Below are 27,587 nucleotides of genomic sequence, written 5' to 3'. Positions count from 1 at the left end.
AAATACAAATACTACTCACGCAGAGACAAACACACACTCAGAGATACACACAGACGCACTCTCAGATTCACACTCAGGGACACACATACACAGAGACTCACACTCACACATAGACACAAATACAAACACACTCATGCAGAGACACACATAGAGAGTCATAGAGACTCAAACTCACGGAGACACACACGCAGACTCACACTCACGTACATAGACACACACTCACACACTTACATAGAGACTCACAGTCATACAGAGACACACACAGACACACACACATTCAAACACACTCACTCAGAGACTGTCTCACACACACACACAGATGGATACGCATACACACACACTCACACAGAGACTCAAACACACACACAGACACACACTCACACAGAGACTCACACTCACAAACTCACACAAGGTGTTTATAAGGCAACATTTGCATTCCCTGGTCAATCCCACACATTCCCTACAACACATTCCCTATGACCCTAAAGAAGAATTTGATTAAAGTAAAAACAAGTGAATATTGCAGTAACTCAGCACATCTGGCAGCACCGCACAGTTGCTCAGTGGTTAGCACTGCTGCCTCACAGCCTCAGGGACCTGGGGTTCAATTCCATCCTCGGGCGACTGTCTGTGTGAAGCTTGCATGACCTCCCCATGTCTGTGTGGTTCCCTCCCATGGTCCAGAGATGTGCAGGTTGGGGTGGATGGGCCATTGGAAATTGTCCCATTGTGTCCAGGGCTGTGCAGGCTAGGTGGGTTAGCCATGGGCAATGCAGCATTATAGGGTCTGGGTGAGATGCTCTTTGGAGGGTTAGGGGGATTTGATAGGCTGAATGGCCTGCTTCCACACAGCACTGATTCTGGAGAGCAGCTGAGTTAAGTTGGAAAATTTCATTATTGTAAAAAGACATTGGACTGAAAAGGTTAACTCTGTTTCCCTCCACACATGCTGCCCGACGTGCTGAGTTTCTCCAGTCATTCCAGGTTTTGTTTCAGATCTACAGTGTGGAAACAGGCCCTTCGGCCCAACAAGTCCACACTGACCCTCCAAAGAGTAACCCACTGAGACCCATTTCCCTCTGACGGGGTGGCACGGTGGCTCAGTGGTTAGCACTGCTGCCTCACAGAGCCAAGGTGCTAGGTTTGATTGCAGCCTCGGGCGACTGTCTGTGTGGAGTTTGCACATTCTCCACGTGTCCGCGTGGGTTTCCTCCGGGTGCTCCTGTTTCCTCCCACAGTCCAAAGATGTGCAGGTTAGGGTGAATTGGCCATGTTAAATTGCCCGTAGTGTTAGGTGCATTAGTCAGAGGGAAATGGGTCTGGGTGGGTTACTCTTCGGAGGGTCGGTGTGGACTGGTTGGGCCGAAGGGCATGTTTCCACACTGTAGGGAATCTAATCTAATCATCTCCAGAATCCACAGTTCCTTGTTTTATCCAGAAATTATCCACGGACTCCTTTTCGATCGAGTTAATCCGTATCAGTTTGTAATCTCTCTCTCTGTCACATCTAGCATTCCGAAAAACATCTTCATAATAAAGGGATCCATCCCAAATCAAGTCCCTTGGATCGAGGAGAGACCACTCAGTTCCTGAGCCTGCTCCATGGCGCAGTTCCAATGAGGCTGAGCTGCCCTGTATTTACCTGAGGAAGGGTCATCGGACCCAAAAGGTTAACTCTGCTTTCTCTCCACAGATGCTGCCAGACCTGCGGAGCTTTTGCAGCAATTTCAGTTGTTATTTGGTGTTTATCCGTCTTTGTTATAAATTCCTGGATATCCATGAAAGGGCCAAAAGAATCCATTGACCTCAGTCTCGAAGTTTTTCACTGAAACGCTTCGCCTGAGCAAGAGCTTTCGGGTCAAAATTAGAGACAGATGTAGCAACAGCTTCAGATGTCTCTGTTATTTTAAGCATTTCAATGAGATTTTTAAAAAGTGGGCAGACAATTCTGACACAAGGATTTAAAAGGATTTTGTTTTGCCTCCAAACTTTCTTTGATTGGGAGTTAAACACATGTCTCACATTAGGTTTCCAGTTCAGAATCAGGGCATTCAGCCCATCTGAGCGCTGCTGTGCGTGTACCTCAAATCAGGCTCCAAACCACAGGCTCCCATCTCCTCCTGTCAGTCCATCCCTCTCCCCTCTCCCCCGTTCCTCTCTCCCATCCCCCTGAAAGGCCTCACGTTCCGCTGGGAATGAAACGTGACTCACTCTGACATGAAACGTGCAGCGAGGCCGTGATATTCGGGGACAATACGGGTGTGATTCCCCTCAGTGAGTGAGACAACTCGCTCCGATAGTATCAGCGATCACCGGGCCATCACTAACATCGAGGGGCTCCCAGGGCAATCACAAAGGTGACCTCCTCACAGTATAACGGGGTGGGGGGAGTGCAGACATCTTCACAGGGGTCGATGCTGAGAAACCGTATCCCAGATCGAGGGGCAACAGTCACAAAATGAGGGGTGTCCCATTTAAGACAGAGGTGAGGAAGAATTCCTTGAATTTGGAATTCTCCTGCCCGGAGGGGAATTTCTGAATTGGTTGGAGGCTGGGGTAGGTTTGCCGAGTGGGTCTGGGGTCATGAGGGATCAGAGAGGAAAATGGAGTTAAGAGCGCGATTGGATTAGGTCTTGTTGGACGACAGAGCAGACTGATGGGGCAGAATAGCCCAACTCGTGTGTCCGAACCCCCTCACCACCTGGGAATTGTCTCCATGGCTGGAGTGTCATCTCCAGTTCTGTCCAGCCGGATGGATGTGAAACCCGGGGAGGGCTGCAATCAGGATTGTCTCCTGGTCAGTGTTCACAATGAGCCAGTGCTGAAGGTGAAGGAGTAACTGAGGCTGGGAGATTCAGTCTCTCCTGAAAAACTGAGCAGGCTGTGGTTCCTTTCTCTACAGAGACCGAGGGAGTGAGCTGATAGATCGTCCCCTTGACATTCAATGGTGTTACCATCACTGAGTCCCCCACTACCAACATCCTGGGAATTACCATTGACCAGAAACTCAACTGGACTCACCACATAAACACAGCGGCTACAAGAGCAGGTCAGAGGCTGGGAATCCTGCAGCGAGTAACTCCCCTCCTGACCCCCCAAAGCCTGTCCACCATCTCCAAGGCACAAGTCAGGAGTGTGATGGAATACTCCCCACTTGCCCTGGATGGGGGCAGCTCCAACAACACTCAAGAAGCTCAACACTATCCAGGACAAAGCAGCCCCCCACTTGATTGGCACCACATCCACAAACACCCACTCCCTCCCCCACCGACACTCAGTAGCAGCAGTGTGGACCATCTACAAGATGCCCTGCAGAAACTCACCGAAGATCCTCAGGCAGCACCTTCCAAACCCACGGCCACTTCCATCGAGAAGGACAAGGGCAGCAGATACATGGGAACACCAGCTCCTGAAAGATCCCCTCCAAGCCCCTCACCATCCTGACTTGGAAATATATCGCCGTTCCTTCAGTGTCGCTGGGTCAGATTCCTGGAATTCCCTCCCTAAGGGCATTGTGGGTCAACCCACAGCACATGGACTGCAGCGGGTCAAGAAGGCAGCTCACCCCAACCTTCTCAAGGGGGCAACTAGGGACGGGTAATAAATGCTGGGCCCAGCCAGTGACACCTACATCCACGAGGGAATATATCAGAAAAGTCTTGAGCAGCTCTGAAAGGGTTAACAATGCCCAGTGTTACCACCCAGTCAGGCCATGAAGGGTCTGGTTCTCAGGCTGTACAAAACGCCTGTGGACTGCACACCTCACTGGGGCAGTGATGTGAGAGTGGATCCACTGCAGGCCAGATACTGGAATCACTGTGGCCCCTATCAGAACTGCAGAGTGAGGGCCACAGGGTCTGGGAATGTGCCCACCCTCCCTGCCCCTTGGGGTGAGGTAGGGCGAGGTTCACAATCTCTGGAGTTACCTGACGCCGGATTCTTTCAGATCAGAGCCCCACACACAGTGAAGAGGCTGAAGCTAAGTGCGAAACGCTCCTGCTGCCTCCCACTGTCACCCTACCCATCACCGAGACAGGACACAACCTTGAGGCAGGGCCCACTCTGCCTGAGCTCCCAGTCAGCTGACCGTCACTGCTCTGAGTGTAGGCAGCAACGGTGCTGACCGCTCCCCACACTGCGTCCGACCTCCATTCCCTTTACAGACCAGGGGCGTGGTCCGAAATGGAGTTCTGGCCTTTACCTCCCGATGGTGAATCGCTCCGGAGAGGGGTCTGAGCCACACCCAACCGTCCGCAACCCTCACACACGTTCACCCGCTTTCAGCGCTATATACTCCCAGCACTGACACCACCAACACCACCGTCCCACCCCCACGCCAACACCACACACAAACCAATTCCAACCTCCCACCTCCCCACCACCAGCTGGCCAACATTCCACACCACTGCCTGTCTCATCATATCAGGGTCGGAGGGAGGCCGGAAGACAGAGATCCCACAAACTGAAAGGTGAGAAATCACTGACCCTCCGACTGTGCGGCACTCCCTCAGCATCGACCCTCCGACAGTGCGGCACTCCCTCAGCATCGACCCTCCGACAGTGCGGCACTCCCTCAGCACTGACCCTCCGACAGTGCGGCGCTGCCTCAGCACTGCCCCTCCAACAGTGCGGCACTCCCTCAGCACTGCCCCTCCAACAGTGCGGCACTCCCTCATCACTGACCCTCTGACAGTGCGGCACTCCCTCAGCACTGCCCCTCCAACAGTGCGGCACTCCCTCAGCACTGACCCTCCGACAGTGCGGCGCTCCCTCAGCACTGACCCTCCAACAGTGCGGCACTCCCTCAGCACTGACCCTCCGACAGTGCGGCACTCCCTCAGCACTGACCCTCTGACAGTGCGGCGCTCCCTCAGCACTGACCCTCCGACAGTGCGGCACTCCCTCAGCACTGACCCTCCGACAGTGCGGCACTCCCTCAGCACTGACTCTCTGACAGTGTGGCACTCCCACCGCACTGCCCCTCCAACAGTGCGGCACTCCCTCAGCACTGACCCTCTGACAGTGCGGCACTCCCTCAGCACTGACCCTCCGACAGTGCGGCATTCCCTCAACACTGACCCTGCGACAGTGCGGCACTCCCTCAGCACTGACCCTCCGACAGTGCCCTCTCCCTCAGCACTGACCCTCCGACAGTGCGGCACTCCCTCAGCACTGACCCTCCAACAGTGCGGCACTCCCTCAGCACTGACCCTCCAACAATGCCCACTCCCTCAGTACTGACCCTCCGACAGTGCCCTCTCCCTCAGTACTGACCCTCCGACAGTGCGGCACTCCCTCAGCACTGACCCTCCGACAGTGCGGCACTCCCTCAGCACTGACCCTCCGACAGTGCGGCACTCCCTCAGCACTGACCCTCCGACAGTGCGGCACTCCCTCAGCACTGACCCTCCGACAGTGCGGCACTTCCTCAGCACTGACCCTCCGACAGTGTTCTCTCCCTCGGCACTGACCCTCCGACAGTGTGGCACTTCCTCAGCACTGACCCTCCGACAGTGCGGCACTCCCTCAGCACTGACCCTCTGACAGTGCAGCACGCCCTCGGCACTGACCCTCCGACAGTGAGGCACTCCCTCAGCACTGAACCTCTGACAGTGCGGCACTCCCTCAGTACTGACCCTCCAACAGTGCCCACTCCCTCAGCACTGACCCTCCGACAGTGCGGCACTCCCTCAGCACTGACCCTCCGACAGTGCGGCGCTCCCTCAGCACTGAGAGGAATCTGATCATCTGCTCAGGTGCGAGGAGTGGGCCCTGAACCCACGACCTCCTGGATGAGGGTGAGTGTGCAACTGTCTGAGCTGGGGCTGAGACGCTGTGAATTTGAACATCTCAGAGGGAGAGAAACCAGAAATAAAGCTGCCAAATCGAACCTGCACCGTTTAACAAACAGGCAAGAACCAAACACAAAGAAATGTTCAATTTTCACCAAAAGAAAAGCCTTTCTGGCCAAAAAAATGCTACTCTCTGGGCAGTTGTGTACAAGTGGCAATTGGACTCCACTGGATTACACCTTAAAATACATCTGCTAATACTGGTTTTAAGAACTCTGATCATTCGTGATTGTGAAATGTCTGCTGGCTTGGCTCAGTCTGAAGGCTGGATTGGAGTTACCAGCCGTTAATGTGGGAGATAAAAAAAAACAACATTGCAGAACTGCGCTGAGCTCTGACTTCCTGAGAGAAACCTCAAACCTGAGACCCAGAATTGTTCAACAACCCGATGCCTCCTTCACCAGTAAAACTGCAGAGCCCCTCTCAGTCTCGCCTCAGAAGCCCACTCCTGCTGAGAGACAGCAGAGATGTTCGAGGTGATTTACCTTGTCCTCTCTCACTGGCTGGCCTCGATCAGAACCATGCCATTTCTGTAAATTTTCACAACAAGAGGTTGCTCCGCGGAGACAGACAGATCGAGAGAACAGAGTGCACGGGCACCTGCAAACTCCCACAACACCTTCCTGTTTGCACGCGCTGGATCATTTTAGTTTGCAGTAATGACAGAGAGAGTGGTTCAGCAAAGAGAGAGATTCACACACGACAGAGAGACAGAGAGAGAGAGAGAGAGGAAAATACTCTGTTGCCAGGCAACGAGATGAGAGAGATTTGCTCACATCGAGGATGGAACATGTCCTGTTTTTTGGCACTTAGTGACAAATATTTTAAGTGTCGGCAAATTACAACCTACTTATTAGTTCCTGGGATGTGGGTGTCACTGGGTCAGGCCACCATTGGCCCAGTCTGGCTGCCCTTTGATCAGGGGGTTTGTAATGTTATTTCAGAAGGTGTTCAGGAGTCACCCACATCACTGTGGGTCTGCGGTCACATAGACTCATAGAGATGTACAGTACAGAAACAGACCCTTCGGTCCAACCCGTCCATGCTGACCAGATATCCCAACCCAATCTAGTGCCACCTGCCAGCATCCAGCCCATATCCCTCCAAACCCTTCCTATTCATATACCCATCCAAATTCCTCTTAAATGTTGCAATTATACTAGCCTCCACCACTTCCTCTGGCAGCTCATTCCTTACACGTACCACTCTCTGTGTGAAAAAGTTGCCCCTTAGGTCCCTTTTATATCTTTCCCCTCTCACCCTAAACCTATGGCCCCCTAGTTCTGGACTCCCCCACCCCAGGGAAAAGACTATGTCTGTTTACGCTATCCATGCCCCTCATGATTTTATAAACCTCTATTAGGTCACCCCCTCAGCCTCCGTTGCTCCCGGGAAAACAGCCCCAGCATATTCAGCCTCTGCCTGTAGCTCAAACCCTCCAACCCTGGTGCCTGAAGTGAGAGCGCTCCCTCATTTTGAACAAAGTTCCCCTTATCTGAGATCTTTACCTGCTCTTTGTAAAATCCTAAGTTTCCTTCACCCCTCTCCAGAGAAACACCCTCTCACTGATTGGACAGAATTGACCTCCACATGGTGGTATCTGAATTCAATATGCACTCATCCCGTGCTCTCGGACATCGGATTAACACACTCCCTCTCTCTGTCTCTCTCTCTGTCTCTCTTTCTTTCACATTCCCTCTCTTCCACCATCCCAAACTCAGCCACCGTGAGGGGTGGCAAAGAAAGAGCCTGCATTTGTATAGTGCCTTTTGCGACCTGTGAACGTCCCAGTCCATGTTGCCAGCCTGTGAAGTGTGTGGTTGTTGATGTGGTGTGGGAACTATCCGAGCAGTTTTCCTGTTGACACGGCATGGGGCTGTTTGCTCACGGAGAGAGTTTCTGTTCCTCTTCGATTCCCAAACAGCCAAACCTCGGAAACAATGGACACTCCTGATCCGAACGCTCCGTTTGTCCCAGGGCTGTTTCTGGGAGAGTGGCTCCTGAAGACGGCCTGGTGTCATGGTAACATCACTGGTCTAGCAACCAGCAACCTCCCTCCCAGACCCGGGATCAAACCCCACCGCAGGAAATGGTTATACCTAAATTCAGGGACGGGTTGCCCTAATGGCTACTCTCAATGTGAGAGCATTGCTGTCACACTGCAGCCCAGGGTCACTCATGTCCCTTAGGGAAGGGAATCCACTCTCCCTCCCCTGCTCAGGCCTACATGTGGCTACAGGCCCACCGCCATGTGGCTGCTTTTTAACCACTTTCTGAAAGGGCCCTGACGACACACTCAGGTCCGGGGGCAACTAGGGACGGGCAGTAAGTGCTGCTTGAGTCAGTGATGTCACGTCACACGTACAAATTAAATTTTTGGAAAGAGAAAGCAAAGGTTTGGAGCTGTATTAGGTCTTTCAGCCCATCATACCTCTGCTATCATTCAATACGATCACTGGGAATCTGATGGTAGCCCCTACTCCACTTTCCTGTCTGACTCCCACCACCCTCGGCTCCCTCATTGATCAGAAACCTGCCTCACATCATCCTCCCCAGCGCCTGGGGAGGGGAATTCCAAACTCGGAAACATTTAGTAAACGTCATCTTTACATGAATCTCACTCTCATTCTCTCACTCACCTTTCTCACTCTCTATTTCTCTCTCTCGCTCCGTCTCTCTCTCTCGCTCTGTCTCTCACTCAAAGTCCTGTCTTTGGTGAATGCCTGAAGCAGTCTATTGGAATTGACTGAAATCACTCCCGCTGCTCCCTCACCATTTGATCTGCAACATTTCATTTGCTGGATTTATTTGAGTTCCAGCCTGATCTCTATCTCCTTTTTCTCTCTGTATTTTTCATACGGACGGATTTAGAAGCTGCTAAATTATTTCTTGATCTCTCCGTCACATCCTGCTCTGAGTCTGTCAGTGAAGAGAGTCAGAAACCCATTTTCCTCGTTAGGTCTGTGACCGTTTACTGAAGGAAGCTTCCATTGGAACCTGGGAGTTTGGGACAGGAGGAGGCCATTCAGCCCTGTCAGTCTGCTACCCCATTCAATCAGGTCAAGGCTGATCATGTCCCAGGAGATCTCTGCAGGAGTCCCTCAGGGGAGTGTCCTCGGCCCAACCACCTTCAGCTGCTAAATCAATGACCTTCCCTCCATCATAAGGTCAGAAATGGGGATATTTGCTGATGATTGGACAATATTCAGCACCATTCGCGACTCCTCAGATACTGAAACAGTCCGTGTTCAAATGCAGCAAGATCTGGACAATATCCAGGCTTGGGCTGACAAGTGGCAAGTAACATTCACACCACCTAAATGCCAGACAATGACCATCACCAATAGGAGACACTCTAACCACCACCCCTTGACATTCAATGGTGTTACCATCACTGAATCCCTCACTACCAACATCCTGGGGGTTATCATTGACCAGAAACTCAACTGGACTCACCACATAAACACAGCGGCTACAAGAGCAGGTCAGAGGCTGGGAATCCTGCAGCGAGTAACTCTCCTCCTGACCCCCGAAAGCCTGTCCACCATCTCCAAGGCACAAGTCAGGAGTGTGATGGAATACTCCCCACTTGCCCTGGATGGGGGCAGCTCCAACAAACACTCAAGAAGCTCAACACTATCCAGGACAAAGCAGCCCCCCCCCGCTTGATTGGCCCCACATCCACAAACACCCACTCCCTCCCCCACCGACGCTCAGTAGCAGCAGTGTGTACCATCTACAAGATGCACTGCAGAAACTCACCAAAGATCCTCAGGCAGCACCTTCCAAACCCACGGCCACTTCCATCGAGAAGGACAAGGGCAGCAGATACATGGGAACACCACCCTCTGCAAGTTCCCCTCCAAGCCCCTCACCATCCCGACTTGGAAATATATGCCGTTCCTTCAGTGTCACTGGGTCAGATTCCTGGAACTCCCTCCCTAAGGGCATTGTGGGTCAACCCACAGCACTGCAGCGGTTCAAGAAGCCAGCTCACCCCCACCTTCTCAAGGGGCAACTAGGGACAGGGTAATAAATACTGGGCCCAGCCAGAAATAGCCGTGTCCCATGTACAAATTTTTAAGGGGAAGATTTAAAATGGACATAAAGGACAACTTTTTCACACAGAGTGTGGTACGTGTTTGGAATGAGCTGTCAGAGGAAGTGGTGGAGGCTGGTACAATTGCAACATTTAAAAGGCATCTGGATGGGTATATGAATAGGAAGGGTTTAGAGGGATACGGGCCAAATGTTGGCAAACGGGACTAGATTGGTTTGGGCTACCTGGTCAGCATGGACAAGTGGGCCGAAGGGTCTGTTTCTGTGCTGTACATCTCTGTGGCTCTATGACTCTAATAGTTTGTGGGAGCTTGCTGTGCATAAACTGGCCACACATTTCCCACATTGCATCAGTAACTAACTTCAAAGAACCCATGTCATCGGCTGTGATGTGCTTTGGGATGTTTGAAGTCATGAGAGGTGCTACAGAAATGCAGAGTCTTTAGTGTCTCTGTCCCCTGGAACTCAGGCTGATGAATGAGCCAAGTGATGAGGGGCTTGACCACAGACTGGGAAACTCTCCGAGATGGACCGGGATACTTCAGGCCTGGATTCCGGGAAAGCTTTGCTTTCAGTCTGGCCCCTGTCCAAGCCTCTGTCTGCCAACCTTCCAACTGGAAGGTGGTGGGGATCACCCAAATAGAAGGCGCGTTGTGGAGGAGAGGCCTTCGTACAAACAAACCTGCAGCCCGTCTGAGTGAGTGGTGAGACACTGGGGAACTTTAAGCAGCCTGACATGTGGGAGGCAGCATTCAGGTGCTCAGTAACATCCCCAACAAGATTGTCAAACAGAGAATCATTCACTGCTGCAAACAACGGACTCAGCTTTAACCAGCAGATGCCCACATCACTCGGGGCGCGGTGGGGTAGCCAATTCCTCCCTATTTATACCTGAACGTCCCATCAAATTGTGTCCCAGCTCCGAACATTCCCTCACCCCGACATTCTCCCCTGTCAGTCAGGCTTCAACAAACAAAGGCCAGAAATTCTCAAAATATGTTCCACTTCTAATCCTTCCCCCACTCTCATGGGCACTGGGCAAACCATTTAGGGTCTGGAAGGTGCTTTCACAGAGTCATACAGCACGGAAACAGACCCTTCGGTCCAACCCGTCCATGCTGACCAGATATCCCAACCCAATCCAGTCCCACCTGCCAGCACCCGGCCCATATCCCTCCAAACCCTTCCTATTCATATACCCATCCAAATGTCTTTTAAATGTTGCAATTGTACCAGCCTCCACCACATCCTCTGGCAGCTCATTCCATACACGTACCACCCTCTGTGTGATAAAGGTACCCCTGAGGTCCCTTTTATATCTTTCCCCTCTCACCCTAAACCTACTCCCTCTAGTTCTGGACTCCCTCAACCCTCAGAAAAAGACCTTGATGATTCACCTTATCCATGTCCCTCATGATTTTATAAACCTCGAGAAGATCCATTAGACACAGAAGCAGAAATTAGGCCTTTCAGCCCATTGAGTCAGCTCCACCATTCATTCATGGCTGATACCCCATTCTCCCACTTTCTCCTTATAACCCTTGTTTCTCTTGATACTCAAGAACCTATCAACTTCCATCTTCCATATACTCAGTGACCCGGCTTCCACAGCCTTCTGTGGCATTGAATTCCATAGATTCCCCACCCTCTGGCTGAAGATGTTTCTCCTTATCTCCATTCTAAAAGGTCTTCCCTTTACTCTAAGGCAATGTCCTTGGGTTCTCGTCTCTCCTACCAATGGAAGCATCGTCCCAACACCCACTCTGTCCAGACCATTCAGTATTCTGTATTTTCAGTTAGATTCCCCCCCCTCCTCCATTCCTTCTAAACTCCATCGAGCCTAAACCCAGAGCCCTCAAACATTCCTTCTACATTAAGCTTTTCATTCCTGGGACCATTCTCGTGAACCTCCTCTGAACACGCTCCAGGGCCAGTACATCTTCCTGAGATATGGGGCCCAAAGCTGTGCATAATACTCCAAATATGGTCTGACCAGAGCCTTACAGAGCCTCAGAAGTACATGACTGTTTTTATATTAAAATCCTCTCAAACTAAATGCCATCCTTGCACTTGCCTTCCTAACTACTGACTCAACCGACAAGTTTACTTTGAGAGAATCCTGGACTAGAACTCCCAAGTCTCTTTGTGCTTCAGACTTCTGAATTTTCTCCCCATTTAGAAAATAGTCCATGCCTCTATTCTTCCGAATGAAGTGCAGGACCTCACACTTTCCCATGTTATACTCCATCTGCCACTTCTCTGCCCACTGTCTTTGCGTGTCCAAATCCTTCTGCAACCTCCCCGCCTCCTCAGTGCTACCTGTCCCTCGACCCATCTTTATATCACCTGCAAATGTAGCCAGAGTGCCCTCAGTTCCTTCATCTCGATCGTTAATGTATAAAGTAAAAAGTTGTGGTCCCAACACTGAGCCTTGCTGAACACCACTTGCCATCGGCTGCCATCCTGAGAAGGATCTTTTTATCCCCACACTCTACTTTCTGTCAGACAGCCCAACGTCTATCCATGCTAGCACTTTGCCTCTGACACCACGGGCCCTTATCTAACTCAACAGCCTCCTGTGCGACACCTTGTCCAAGACCTTCTTGAAATCCAGGTAGATAACATCCATTGACTCTCCTTGGTCTAACCGGCTTGTTACTTCCTCAAAGAATTCTCGCAAATTTGTCAGGTATGACCTCCCCTTGATGAAACCATGCTGACTTTGCCCTATTTTACCGTACACTTCTAAGTATTCGGAAATCTCATCCTTTACAATAGACTGGAAAATCTTACCAATGACTGAGATCAGGCTAATCAGCCTGTAATTTCACATCTTTCGTCTCACTTCCTTTGGGGGGTGGGGGGAGGTTATATGAGCCATTTTCCAGTCCCCTGGGACCCTGTGATTCCCATAGGATCACCACTAAAGCCTCTGCTATCTCTTCAGCTGTCTCTTTCAGAACTCTGGGGTGTAGTCCATCTGGTCCAGGTGATTTGTCCACCTTCAGACCATTCAGTTTTTCTATCACCTTCTCCTTAGTGACAGCCACCATACTCACCTCTGTGCCCAGACTGCCTTGGACCTTTGGGATATTACTCATGTCTTCCACTGTGAAGATCGACACAAAGTACTTGTTCAGTTCCACCACCATTTCTCTGACACCCCTCAGCCTCCAGGGATAACAGCCCCAGCCTATTCAGCCTCTCCCTGTACCCCAGACCCTCCAACCCTGGCAGCATCCTTGTAAATCTGTCCCAGTGAGTTGCTGCAGTGCATCGTGTAGATGGTACACACTGCTGCTACTGAGCGTCGGTGGGGGAGGGAGTAGGTGTTTGTGGATGTGGTGCCAATCAAGGGGGGGCTGCTTTGCCCTGGATGATGTTGAGCTTCTTGAGTGTTGTTGGAGCTGCCTCCATCCAGGGCAAGTGGGGAGTATCCCCTCACACTCCTGACTTGTGCCTTGGAGATGGTGGACAGGCTTTGGGGGGTCAGGAGGGGAGTTACTCGCTGCGGGATTCCCAGCCTCTCACCTGCCCTTGTCGTCACTGTGCCACATCAGTCGTTTCGGACTCAGGTGAGGATAAACGTCTTCACGCGGAGAGTGGGGAGTCTGAGAAATTCCCTGCCACAGGAAATCAAAACATTGAATGTTTTCTCAAAAGAGATGGGTGTAGTCCTTAGGGCTAAATGGATCAAAGGGTTTGGGGAGAAATTGGGAATAGGGGACTGAGTTGGATGTCTAAAGGAAAAGGCCAGAAGACTGGAGGATAGCAAATATTGTTCTCTTGTTCAAGAATGGGAGTAGAGACAGCCCTGGTAATTATAGACCAGTGAGCCTTACTTCAGTTGTAGGTAAAGTGTTAGAAAAGATTATAACAGAGAGGATTTATAATCATCTAGGGACGAATAAGTTGATTAGGGATAGTCAACACGGTTTTCTGAAGGGTAGGTCATGCCTCACAAACCTTATTGAGTTCTTTAGATAATGACCAAACAGGTGGATAAGGGTAAACCAGTTGATGTGATGTATGTGGATTTCAGTAAGGTGTTTGATAAGGTTCCCCACGGTAAGTTATTGCACGAAATACGGAGGCATGGGATTGAGGGTGATTTAGCGGTTTGGATCAGAAATTGGCTAGCTGTAAGAAGACAGAGGGTGGTAATTTTGGGAAATATTCATCCTGGAGTACTAGTATATTAGTGGTATACCGCAAGGATCTGTTTTGGGTCCACTGCTGTTTGTCACCTTTATAAATGAACGAGGTTGTAGAAGGATGGGTTAGTAAATTTGCGGGTGACACTAAGGTTGGTAGAGTTGTGGATAGTGCAGAAGGATATTGCAGGTTACAGAGGGACATAGATAAGCTGCAGAGTTGGCCTGAGAGGTGGCAAATGGAGTTTAATGAGGAAAAGTGTGAGGTGATTCACTTTGGAAGGAGTAACAGGAATACAGAGTACTGGGCTAATGGTAAGATTCTTGGTAGTGTAGATGAGCAGAGAGATCTCAGTATCCAAGTACATAGATCCTCGAAAGTTGCCACCCAGATTGATAGGGTTGTTAGGAAGGCATACGGTGTGTTAGCTTTTATTAGTAGAGGGATTGAATTTCGGAGCCATGAGGTCATGCTGCAGCTGTACAAAACTCTGGTGCGGCCGCACTTGGAGTATTGCATACGGTTCTGGTCACCGCATTATAGGAAGGATGTGGAAGTGTTGGAAAGGGTTCAGAGGAGATTTACTAGGATGTTGCCTGGTATGGAGGGGAGGTCTCATGAGGAAGGTTTGAGGTAATTGAGGCTGTTTTCGTTAGAGAGAAGAAGGTTGAGAGGTGACTTCATTGAGACAAACAAGATAATCAGAGGGTTAGATAGGGTGGACAGTGAGAGCCTTTTTCCTCAGATGGTGATGACTAGCATGCGGGGGGGGGGGCATAGCTTTAAATTGAGGGGTGATAGATATAGGACAGATGTCAGAGGTAGCTTCTTTACGCAGGGAGTAGCAGGGCTGTGGAACGCACTGCCTACAACAGTATAGACTCGCCAACTTTAAGGGCATTTAAATGGTCATTGGATAAACATATGGAGGAGGATGGAACAGTGTAGGTTAGATGGGCTTCAGATCGGTTCCACAGGTCAGAGCAACATCGAGGGCTGAAGGGCCTGTACTGTACTGTACTGTAATGTCCTATGTTCTGTACAGAATGGAGGAGCAGCCCCAAAGGGCCGAACGGCCTTCTCCTGCTCCTATGCTTCTGTTCCTCTCTGTTTTCTGGGTTGGCCCATCACCGTGTGGCTGTGTTCACTCCCCTTGTTTGGAAAGGGTTAATCCTGTTATTTCAGTTTCTGGCAATTTTCCAATTAATATATGGAGCACGATCATGACAATCAGAGGGGTGAGTGTGGGTGGCGGTGTATCAGTGACAGTACAGACCTGATGGGCCAAAGGGTCTGTTCTGCACAGTTTGACTCTGAGATGGAGGGAGCCAGTGTCATCTCTGACAGGGAGAGAGGATGAGAAATTCCATTCCATTCGCTTCTGACAGAGTTCCCCTTTAACAAATGAAACGCATTCTATTGACGAGGGGGTTCAGATTTTGTTAATTCTGACGGGAACGGTCAGAGTTAGCAACTGCTCGAACACAGCCGTTAGATAAGCGCACGGTGACTGAGGGCTAATCTCCTGATCTGGATTAAAGGCACTGACAGATGGTTGGCACTGTGCCAAGGAGAATCCCAACGTTCTGGGATTGATTCCTGACCTTTGCTGAGTTGGCAGCTTGTCGGCGCAGGGAGGAACTCGGGAATGTCCGTTTCCAATTGGCTCAGGGAGATGGGGAACATTCTAAACTTATCCCATCTGCCCGCACGTGCTCCATATCCCTCCATCCTCAGCCTGGTCATGGGTCTTCATCTTAAACAATCAATCTGTCCCTGCCAGTTTCTGTCTTCACTCATGTATATCCATGTATCGTTCACATGTTTACAGACATGCATTCACACACGTGTGCATGTCTCTAATGTGCTCTCTGACACACATCTTCATGTCTGCATGTTTGCTTATGTGTGGCTGTGTATTAACATGAACATGTCATCTCTGTCCGTATTCACAGGCGTTTACAGATGTGTGTGTCAGTATAGTATTTATTCAAGTGTGTGTGTCTATACTGTGTGCTCACATGTGAGCAAGTATCTGTACATGTGTATTCATTCACGTGTGCATGAGTGTGTGTGTGGGGTGTGTGTGTGGGGGGAACGTGTGTGGGGGGGGGGGGAGTGTGTGGGGGGGGGAGTGTGTGTGTGTATGTGTGAGGGTGAGGGTGTGGGGGAGTGTATGAGTGTGTGTGTGGGGGGGAGTGTGTGTGTGGGGGGAGTGTGTGAGTGTGGGGGGGGGAGTGTGTGAGTGTGGGGGGGGGAGTGTGTGAGTGTATGTGTGGGGGTGAAGGTGTGGGGGAGTGTATGAGTGTGTGTGTGTGGGGGGGGGGGGGGAGTGTGGGTGTGTATGTGTGGGGGGAGGGTGTGAGGGAGTGTGTGAGTGTGTGTGTGTGTGGGGGGGACTGTGTGTGTGTGGGGGTGGAGTGTGTGTGTGTGTGTGTGTGTGGGTGTGTGTGTGTGGGGGGCGGAGTGTGTGTGTGGGGGGGAGTGTGTGTGTGGGCAAGTATGTGAGAGTGTGTGTATGTGGGGGGAGTGTGTGTGTGTGTGGGCGAGTATGTGAGAGTGTGTGCATGTGGGGGGAGTGTGTGTGGGGGGGGAGGGTGTGTGGGGGGGGAAGGTATGTGGGGGGGAGTGTGTGTGTTTGTGTGTGTGTGGGGGGGAGGGTATGGGGGTGTGTGTGAGTGTGTGTGTGTGTGTGGGGGGGGAGTGTGTGTGTGTGTGAGTGTGTGTATGGTGGGGAGTGTGTGTGTGTGGGGGGAGGGTATGGGGGGGGGAGGGTATGGGGGTGTGTGTGAGTGTGTGTGTGTGTGGGGGGGGGGGGGAGTGTGTGTGTGTGAGTGTGTGTATGGTGGGGAGTGTGTGTGTGTGGGGGGAGGGTATAGAGGAGTGTGTGAGTGTGTGTGTGGGGGGTAGTGTGTGGGGGAGTGTTTGTGAGTGTACGGGGGTGTGTGTGTGTGTGGGCGAGTGTGTGTGTGTGTGTGTGTGTGGGGGGGCGTGGACACGTTGCAATGTGGATTGGAAGCTGCTGTTTGAGTGGTCTGGGTCCCCCAGCCTGCCTGGATCCCTGCAGTGCACTAGCTCCAAGGCAAACACCATCTCTCTGGCCTTACACTCATCCCTCGAACATCCGGATAACAAGGATACCGACATCAGGCTCCTGCTCATTGATTACAGCTCCGTCAGAGGGTCAGTGCTGAGGGAGGGGGCACTGTCAGAAGGTCAGTGCCGAGGGAGGGGGCACTGTCAGAAGGTCAGTGCTGAGGGAGTGCCGCACTGTCAGAGGGTCAGTGCTGAGGGAGTGCCGCACTGTCAGAGGGTCAGTGCTGAGGGAGTGCCGCACAGTTGGAGGGTCAGTGCTGATGGAGTGCCGCACAGTCGGAGGGTCAGTGCTGAGGGAGGGGGCACTGTCAGAGGGTCAGTGCTGAGGGAGGGGGCACTGTCAGAGGGTCAGTGCTGAGAGAGTGCCGCAGTGTCGGAGGGTCAGTGCTGAGGGAGGGGGCACTGTCAGAGGGTCAGTGCTGAGGGAGCGCTGCACTGTCGGGGGGTCAGTGCTGAGGGATTGCTGCACTGTCGGAGGGTCAGTGCTGAGGGAGTGCCGCACAGTCGGAGGGTCAGTGCTGAGGGAGTGCCGCACTGTCGGAGGGTCAGTGCTGAGGGAGTGCCGCATTGTCGGAGGGTCAGTGCTGAGGGAGTGCCGCACTGTCGGAGGGTCAGTGCTGAGGGAGTGCCGCACTGTCGGAGGGTCAGTGCTGAGGAGTGGGCACTGTCGGAGGGTCAGTGCTGAGGGAGTGCCGCACAGTCGGAGGGTCAGTGCTGAGGGAGTGGGCACTGTCGGAGGGTCAGTGCTGAGGGAGCGCCGCACTGTCGGAGGGTCAGTGCTGAGGGAGTGGGCACTGTCGGAGGGTCAGTGCTGAGGGAGTGCCGCACAGTCGGAGGGTCAGTGCTGAGGGAGTGGGCACTGTCGGAGGGTCAGTGCTGAGGGAGCGCCGCACTGTCGGAGGGTCAGTGCTGAGGGAGTGGGCACTGTCGGAGGGTCAGTGCTGAGGGAGTGCCTCACTGTCGGAGGGTCAGTGCTGAGGGAGTGGGCACTGTCGGAGGGTCAGTGCTGAGGGAGTGGGCACTGTCGGAGGGTCAGTGCTGAGGGAGTGGGCACTGTCGGAGGGTCAGTGCTGAGGGAGCGCCGCACTGTCGGAGGGTCAGTGCTGAGGGAGTGGGCACTGTCGGAGGGTCAGTGCTGAGGGAGTGCCGCACAGTCGGAGGGTCAGTGCTGAGGGAGTGGGCACTGTCGGAGGGTCAGTGCTGAGGGAGCGCCGCACTGTCGGAGGGTCAGTGCTGAGGGAGTGGGCACTGTCGGAGGGTCAGTGCTGAGGGAGTGCCTCACTGTCGGAGGGTCAGTGCTGAGGGAGTGGGCACTGTCGGAGGGTCAGTGCTGAGGGTGAAAGCTGGAGGGTAGACAGTGCAGTCCCTGTGCCCCTGTTATTGCCTGTTGTGGTGAATGGTACGGGAAAGTGAGCTGTGCGTTCAGTGGGTTCACAGGGATCGTTGCAAACGTTCAAGAAGTTGGAAATAAACCTGACAAAGAAATGAAAAGAACCCAGTTTCCCTGTAACTGTGGAACTTCAATCAGGATCTCAATCCATCTGAAAGTTTCGAACAGTCACTGTTCGCAATCGAGGTTAAAGTTTTCAGTGCAAGCCGTGGCTCCCAGCCAAGGAATATGCAAACAGAATTACAGATCCCATGTGGTCAGACATCAGCTGGGGCGTGAGTGCTTTGAGAAGTGTTTAATGTGAGAAATACAGAGTGAACGAGGGTCAAGGGTGCGGGGTCTGTTGAAGTAGGTGAGGTACGGAGAGCGAGGAAAAGGCTACGAGGTGTGGGAGCTGGGGAAGGAGTCATCCTCTGGGATTGCCAAAGACCATCCCCTTCGCTGTCCATCACAGGGAGATTCTCCCCCAGCACAGAGGCAGCACTCTGTACGGAGGGACACTGTCCACCAATCAAACTTCTGCCCCTGTGATCCTACCCTCCCCACCTCACTCACTCCGCAACTCGTCTGCAGTTACCCCCCCCTTTCCAAATTTGGGAAGTGTTCCTGAATCTGCAGGACCCTGCAATCACAACCCTCCTTTCAGACCGTCTTCACAAAAAAAACTCCCATCATCTTCCACTCGGATTCTTTCCAATCAGTTCCAATCCATGCTGCTTCCCTTCATTCACTCACAGGAAATTCACTGCCACAGAAGGCTGTGGAGACCAGGTCATGGAGGAGATTTAATACAGAGAGAGGTCGGGGATCAAGGGTTACAGGGAGCAAGCAGAGAATGGGGTTAAGAAACGTATCAGCCATGATTGAATGGCAAAGCAGACTGGATGGGCTGAATGGCCTAATTTCTGCTCCTATGTCTTATGAAGGCACCGCTGGTGGGCCCAGCATTAATTACCCGTCCCTAGTTGCCCCCCCGAGAAGGTGGGGGTGAGCTGCCTTCTTGACCCGCTGCAGTCCATGTGCTGTGGGTTGACCCACAATGCCCTTAGGGAGGGAATTCCAGGATTCTGTCCCAGCGACACTGAAGGAACGGCGATATATTTCCAAGTCGGGATGGTGAGAGGCTTGGAGGGGAACTTGCAGGGGGTGGTGTTCCCATGTATCTGCTGCCCTTGTCTTTCTATATGGAATGGTCTTGGGTTTGGAAGGTGCTCTCTAAGCATCTTTGGTGAATTTCTGCAGTGCAACTTGTAGATGGTACACACTGCTGCTACTGAGCGTCGGTGGGGGAGGGAGTGGGTGTTTGTGGATGTGGAGCCAATCAAGCGGGGGCTGCTTTGTCCCGGATGGTGTTGAGCTTCTTGAGTGTTGTTGGAGCTGCCCCCATCCAGGGCAAGTGGGGAGTATTCCCTCACACTCCTGACTTGTGCCTTTGAGATGGTGGACAGGCTTTGGGGGGGTCAGGAGGGGAGTTACTCGCTGCAGGATTCCCAGCCTCTGACCTGCTCTTGTAGCCACTGAGTTTATGTGGTGAGTCCAGTTGAGTTTCTGGTCAATGATAACCCCCAGGATGTTGGTAGTGAGGGATTCAGTGATGGTAACACCATTGAATGTCAAGGGGTGGTGGTGAACAAAGAACACAGAAAATTACAGCACAGGAACAGGCCGTTCGACCCTCCAAGCCTGTGTTGATCCAGCTCCTCTACCTAAACCTGTCACCAGCTCCTCTACCTAAACCTAAGGATCCATATCCCTTTGTTCCCTGCCCATTCATGTATCTGTCTAGATACATCTTAAATGAGGCTATCGCTCCCCCCCATCACCTCCGCTAGCAACACGTTACAGGCCCCCACTACCCCTCTGCGTAAAGAACTTTACACACATATCTCTCCTAAACCTTTACCCTCTCACTTTGAATTCGTGACCCCTTGTAATTGAGCCCCCTACTCTGGGAAAAAGCCTCTTGCTATCCACCCTATCTATACCTCTCATGATTTTGTAGGCCTCACTCAGGCCCCCCCTCAACCTTCATCTTTCCAATGAAAATAATCCTAACCTACTCAACCTCGCTTCATAGCTAGCACCTTCCATACCAGGCAACATCCTCGTAAACCTTCTCTGCACCCTCTCCGAAGTGTCCACATCCTTTTGGTAACGTGGCGACCAGAACAGTACACAGTATTCCAAATGTGGCCGAACCAAAGTCTTACAGAACAGTAACATGACCTGCCAACTCTTGTACTCAATACCCCGTCCAATGAAGGAAAACATGCTGAATGCCCTCTTGACCACTTGTTGGAGTTAGTCATTCTCTTATTGGTGATGGTCATTGTCTGGCATTTGTGTGGCGCCAATGTTACTTTTCATTTGTCAGCCCAAACTGAATATTGTCCAGATCTTGCTGAATTTGAATGTGGACTGCTTCAGTATCTGAGGAGTCACGAATGGCGCTGAACACTGTGCAGTCATCAGCAAACATCCCTATTTCTGACCTTATAATGGAGGGAAGGTCGTTGATGAATCAGCTGAAGGGGGCTGGGTTGAGGAGACTACCCTGAGGGACTCCTGCAGAGATCTCCTGGAGCTGAGATAACTGATCTCCATCAACCACAACCATCTTCCTGTGTGCCATGTATGTCTCCGACCAGCGGAGAGTTTGCCCCCTGATACCCACTGACACCAGGTTTGCCAGGGCTCATTGATGTCACACTTGGTCAAATGCAGCCTTGATGTCAAGGGCTGTGCCTCCCCCCTCCCCTCTGGAATTCAGCTCTTTCATTAATGTTTGACCCGAGACTGAAGCAGCAGAAGAAACCTCACCATTCCATAGCACTCCCTCAGCACTGACCCTCCGACAGTGCGGCACTCCCTCAGCACTGACCCTCCGACAGTGCGGCACTCCCTCAGCACTGACCCTCCGACAGTGCGGCGCTCCCTCAGCACTGACCCTCCGACAGTGCGGCACTCCCTCAGCACTGACCCTCCGACAGTGCGGCACTCCCTCAGCACTGACCCTCCGACAGTGCGGCACTCCCTCAGCACTGACTCTCCGACAGTGCGGCACTCCCTCAGCACTGACCCTCCAACAGTGCGGCACTCCCTCAGCACTGACCCTCCAACAGTGCGGCACTCCCTCAGCACTGACCCTCCGACAGTGCGGCACTCCCTCAGTACTGACTCTCCCACAGTGCGGCACTCCCTCAGCACTGACCCTCCGACAGTGCGGCACTCCCTCAGCACTGACCCTCCAACAGTGCGGCACTCCCTCAGCACTGACCCTCCGACAGTGCGGCACTCCCTCAGCACTGACCCTCCGACAGTGCGGGCACTCCCTCAGCACTGACCCTCCGACAGTGCGGCACTCCCTCAGCACTGACCCTCCGACAGTGCGGCACTCCCTCAGCACTGACCCTCCGACAGTGCGGCACTCCCTCAGCACTGACCCTCCGACAGAGCGGCAGTCCCTCAGCACTGACCCTCCGACAGTGCGGCACTCCCTCAGCACTGACCCTCTGACAGTACGGCGCTCCCTCAGCACTGACCCTCTGACAGTGCGGCACTCCCTCAGCACTGACCCTCCAACAGTGTGGAAATATCTCAGCACTGACCCTCCGACAGTGCTGCACTCCCTCAGCACTGACCCTCCGACAGTGCGGCACTCCCTCAGCACTGACCCTCCGACAGTGCGGCACTCCCTCAGCACTGACCCTCCGACAGTGCGGCACTCCCTCAGCACTGACCCTCTGACAGTACGGCGCTCCCTCAGCACTGACCCTCTGACAGTGCGGCGCTCCCTCAGCACTGACCCTCCAACAGTGTGGAAATATCTCAGCACTGACCCTCCGACAGTGCTGCACTCCCTCAGTACCTCACTGGTGTTTGCAGCTGGTTTGTCTGTTGTATATAATGTAACATTAAAAATATTTAATGGACTGAGTTTTGAACCTTGTTTATCCCTGTCGCCATGTAAACGCAATCTCTGAGGAAGAGGTTGAGGTGAAATCCCATCAGGAAGTCTCGGATTACAAGCATTGCTAACGTCTCACGACATATTTATCAGAAACTCTCAACAACTGAACAATCGCCCTTCAGCTAAAGATTATCTCGGCATTGACGAGAGGCTTAAGGAATGGAGGTTATGAAATGAAATCTGCTCCAGAGTCCCAGCTTGTTTCTGTTAATGGTGCTCTCTGATTAGAATCACTGTACTTGGAGACCCCAGGCTCTGGGTTTCATTAACATCAATCCCACCATCAGTCCCCCAGGGTTGGAAAGGACATCATGGAACAGTGAACTGTTACCACCGAACTACCAGCAGAGTGTGAATCTCTCTCTTCACCCTGTGTGAGAACAGAGAGACTGAGAGAGAGAGAGACGGGAGAGAGAGAGAGACGGGAGAGAGAGAGAGACGGGAGAGAGAGAGAGACGGGGAGAGAGAGAAACGGGGAGAGAGAGAGAAGGGGAGAGAGAGAGACGGGGAGAGAGAGAGACGGGGAGAGAGAGAGACGGGGAGAGAGAGAGACGGGGAGAGAAAGAGACGGGGAGAGAGAGAGACGGGGAGAGAGAGAGACGGGGAGAGAGAGAGACGGGGAGAGAGAGAGACGGGGAGAGAGAGAGAGACGGGGGAGAGAAAGAGACGGGGGAGAGAAAGAGATGGGAAAAGAGAGACAGGGGAAGAGAGAGACAGGGGAAGAGAGAGAAAGGGGAAGAGAGAGAAAGGGGAAGAGAGAGAAAGGGGAAGAGAGAGAGAGAGACGGGGAGAGAGAGAGAGAGACGGGGAGAGAGAGAGAGAGACGGGGAGAGAGAGAGAGAGACGGGGAGAGAGAGAGAGACGGGGAGAGAGAGAGAGACGGGGAGAGAGAGAGACAGGGAGAGAGAGAGAGAGACGGGGAGAGAGAGAGAGAGACGGGGAGAGAGAGAGAGACGGGGAGAGAGAGAGAGACAGGGAGAGAGAAAGACAGAGAGAGAGAGACACGGAGAGAGAGAGAGAGACGGGGAGAGAGAGACGGGGAGAGAGAGAGAGACGGGGAGAGAGAGAGACGGGGAGAGAAAGAGACAGGGAGAGAGAGACGGGGGAGAGAGAGACGGGGGAGAGAGAGAGAGAGACGGGGGAGAGAGAGAGACGGGGGAGAGAGAGAGACGGGGAGAGAAAGAGACGGGGAGAGAAAGAGACGGGGGAGAGAAAGAGACGGGGGAGAGAAAGAGACGGGGGAGAGAAAGAGACGGGGGAGAGAAAGAGACGGGGGAGAGAAAGAGACGGGGGAGAGAAAGAGACGGGGGAGAGAAAGAGACGGGGGAGAGAAAGAGACGGGAAAAGAGAGACAGGGGAAGAGAGAGACAGGGGAAGAGAGAGAAAGGGGAAGAGAGAGAAAGGGGAAGAGAGAGAAAGGGGAAGAGAGAGAAAGGGGAAGAGAGAGAGAGAGACGGGGAGAGAGAGAGAGACGGAGAGAGAGAGAGAGAGAGAGACGGGGGAGAGAGAGAGAGAGACGGGGAGAGAGAGAGAGAGACGGGGAGAGAGAGAGAGAGACGGGGAGAGAGAGAGAGAGACGGGGAGAGAGAGAGAGAGACGGGGAGAGAGAGAGAGACAGAGAGAGAGAGAAAGACAGAAAGAGAGAGACACAGGGGGAGAGAGAGAGAGACACGGAGAGAGAGAGAGACGGGAAGAGAGAGAGAGAGACGGGGAGAGAGAGAGAGAGACGGGGAGAGAGAGAGAGACGGGGAGAGAGAGAGAGACAGAGAGAGAGAGAGAGACAGAGAGAGAGAGAGAGACAGGGAGAGAGAAAGACAGAAAGAGAGAGACACAGGGGGAGAGAGAGAGAGACACGGAGAGAGAGAGAGACGGGAAGAGAGAGAGAGACGGGGGAGAGAGAGAGAGAGAGAGACGGGGAAGAGAGAGAGACGGGGAAGAGAGAGAGACGGGGAAGAGAGAGAGACGGGGAAGAGAGAGACAGGGGAAGAGAGAGACAGGGGAAGAGAGAGACAGGGGAAGAGAGAGACAGGGGAAGAGAGAGACAGGGGAAGAGAGAGACAGGGGAAGAGAGAGACAGGGGAAGAGAGAGACAGGGGAAGAGAGAGACAGGGGAAGAGAGAGACAGGGGAAGAGAGAGACAGGGGAAGAGAGAGACAGGGGAAGAGTGAGAGATGGGGAGAGAGAGAGAGAGACGGGGAGAGAGAGAAACAGGGAGAGAGAGAGACAGGGAGAGAGAGAGACAGGGAGAGAGAGAGAGACAGGGAGAGAGAGAGAGACAGAGAGAGAGAGAGACAGGGGGAGAGAGAGAGACGGGGAGAGACAGAGACGGGGAGAGACAGAGACGGGGAGAGAGAGATGAGGAGAGAAAGAGAGACGAGGAGAGAGAGAGAGAGACGGGGAGAGAGAGACAGGGGGAGAGAGAGACAGGGGGAGAGAGAGACAGGGGGAGAGAGAGACAGGGGGAGAGAGAGACAGGGGGAGAGAGAGACAGGGGGAGAGAGAGACAGGGGGAGAGAGAGAGAGACAGGGGGAGAGAGAGAGATGGGGGAAGAGAGAGAGAGATGGGGGAGAACTAGCCATTTGGATACAGAACTGGCTCAAAGGTAGAAGACAGGGGGTGGTGGTGGAGGGTTGTTTTTCAGACTGGAGGCCTGTGACCAGTGGAGTGCCACAAGGATCGGTGCTGGGTCCTCTACTTTTTGTCATTTACATAAATGATTGGATGCGAGCATAAGAGGTACAGTTAGTAAGTTTGCAGATGACACCAAAATTGGAGGTGTAGTGGGCAGCGAAGAGGGTTACCTCAGATTACAACAGGATCTGGACCAGATGGGCCAATGGGCTGAGAAGTGGCAGATGGAGTTTAATTCAGATAAATGCGAGGTGCTGCATTTTGGGAAAGCAAATGTGGGCGGCACGGTGGCTCATTGGTTAGCACTGCTGCCTCACAGCGCCAGAGACCCGGGTTCAATTCCCGCCTCAGGCGACTGACTGTGTGGAGTTTGCACGTTCTCCCCGTGTCTGCGTGGGTTTCTTCCGGGTGCTCCGGTTTCCTCCCACAGTCCAAAAATGTGCAGGTCAGGTGAATTGGCCAAGTTAAATTGCCTGTAGTGTTAGGTGCAGGGGTAAACGTAGGGGAATGGGTCTGGGTGGGTGCGCTTCAGCGGGTCGGTGTGGACCTGTTGGGCCGAAGGGTCTGTTTCCACACTGTAAAGTAATCTAATCTAATCTAATCTAATCTTAGCAGGATTTATACACTTAATGGTAAGGTCCTAGGGAGTGTTGCTGAACAAAGAGACCTTGGAGTGCAGGTTCATAGCTCCTTGAAAGTGGAGTCGCAGGTAGATAGGATAGTGAAGGTGTTTGGTATGCTTTCCTTTATTGGTCAGAGTATTGCGTACAGGAGTTGGGAGGTCATGTTGCAGCTGTACAGGACATTGGTTAGGCCACTGTTGGAATATTGCGTGCAATTCTGGTCTCCTTCCTATCGGAAAGATGTTGTGAAACTTGAAAGGGTTCAGAAAGGATTTACAAGGATGTTGCCAGGGTTGGAGGATTTGAGTATAGGAAGAGGCTGAACAAGCTGGGGCTGTTTTCCCTGGAGCATCAGAGGCTGAAGGGTGACCTTATAGAGGTTTATAAAATCATGAGGGGCTTGGATAGGATAAATAGACAAAGTCTTTTCCCTGGAGTGGGGGAGTCCAGAACTAGAGGGCATAGGTTTAGGGTGAGAGGGGAAAGATATAAAAGAGACCTCAGGGGCAACCTTTTCACTTAGAGGGTGGTATGTGTATGGAATGAGCTGCCAGAGGATGTGGTGGAGGCTGGTACAATTGCAACATTTAAGAGGCATTTGGATGGGTATATGAATAGGAAGGGTTTGGAGGGATATGGGCTGGGTGCTGGCAGGTGGGACTAGATTGGGTTGGGATATCTGGTCAGCATGGACGGGTTGGACCAAAGGATCTGTTTCCTTGCTGTACATCTCTATGACTCTACAGTATGGTAGGTATGTGCTCTGAGGAAGGGTCCAGGCTAATGTAATGTATCTACTCTATTTCTCAATCCCCGAAGGACCTCAAAATGGGTTTATGCCAGCCTTAATAAAGCAGAGTCACTATTTCGAAGACTTTATTTACAACTTGCTGTGCTCTTCCTGCCTGTCTCACGCGTGGACTGTGTTTTTGTACTGAAGTGCACCATCCTACAGTTATCTGGACTGTAACTCATTCATCAATCCAACTCTTCTCCCAGCTTATGAACAGGGGGGTGTCTGTACGTTGGAAGATAAACAGGAAGGAACCACAACAACATGGAAAGCTCACTGCACGGAAATGATCTGGGGACAGTGAGGGGTGCAGGTGCTGCAGATCAGAGTGGAGAGTGTGGTGCTGGAAAAGCGCAGCAGGTCAGGCAGCATCCAAGGAGCAGGAAGTTCATACCCAGTATACCTGAACACCAGGGGACCATGCCTTTGAGGTGAGCTTCCTGAGTATTAAGGGAATAACATGGAAAATCTGAAAACCAGAATGGGAGCAGCCTCATCCTATCTGTGATACAAAGACAGCCACCGGAAAGGCCAAGCTCAGCATGTACAGTGCTCCAAGGCAGATGGTGTGACAGTGTCCAGTGAGACAGCCTCACACAGGACACCTCACACCTTCAATGCATTATCTGGTCCAACATGGCTCTATTGTTAAAGTTCACTTGAGAATGTAACTTTAAGAAAGTTCTGGGATTTACAGACGAAGGAGCTGAAACCAATATGCCCATTCCGAAACAGGAGAGACTTAACAAACAATTTGGGTCTTTTTCAATATATAATTTCAGTTACATCACACTGTAAACTTTTGCTATAAATCCTGTGTTTTACAATCTTATACTCCACAACCACCCGATGAAGGAGCAGCGCTCCGAAAGCTAGTGCTTCCAAATAAACCTGTTGGGCTATAACCTGGGATTGTGGGATTTTTAACTTTGCAGGGAAATGGACATCAAAGTCCACCATGTTGGCCAACAAGTCAAGGTCGTGAACTCTGAACCCTCTGGAGGGCGTCATTCCCAG

General features: G+C 52.3%; 1 protein-coding gene across 1 annotated transcript in view; it reads right to left on the bottom strand.

Moving 5' to 3' along the window:
- Window positions 1-27,587, bottom strand: part of LOC122547537 (uncharacterized) — a 181,171-nt gene that overhangs the window by 108,047 nt on the left and 45,537 nt on the right. The gene's annotated exons all lie outside the window — the stretch shown is intronic.

Source organism: Chiloscyllium plagiosum, unplaced genomic scaffold, assembly GCF_037043375.1.
Source record: "Chiloscyllium plagiosum isolate Xiang-an unplaced genomic scaffold, Cpla_swu_hap1 HiC_scaffold_47, whole genome shotgun sequence".
Lineage (NCBI taxonomy): Eukaryota > Metazoa > Chordata > Chondrichthyes > Orectolobiformes > Hemiscylliidae > Chiloscyllium > Chiloscyllium plagiosum.
The sequence above is the reverse complement of the archived record's forward strand: the minus strand, read 5'-3'. Positions and strand labels throughout refer to the sequence as shown.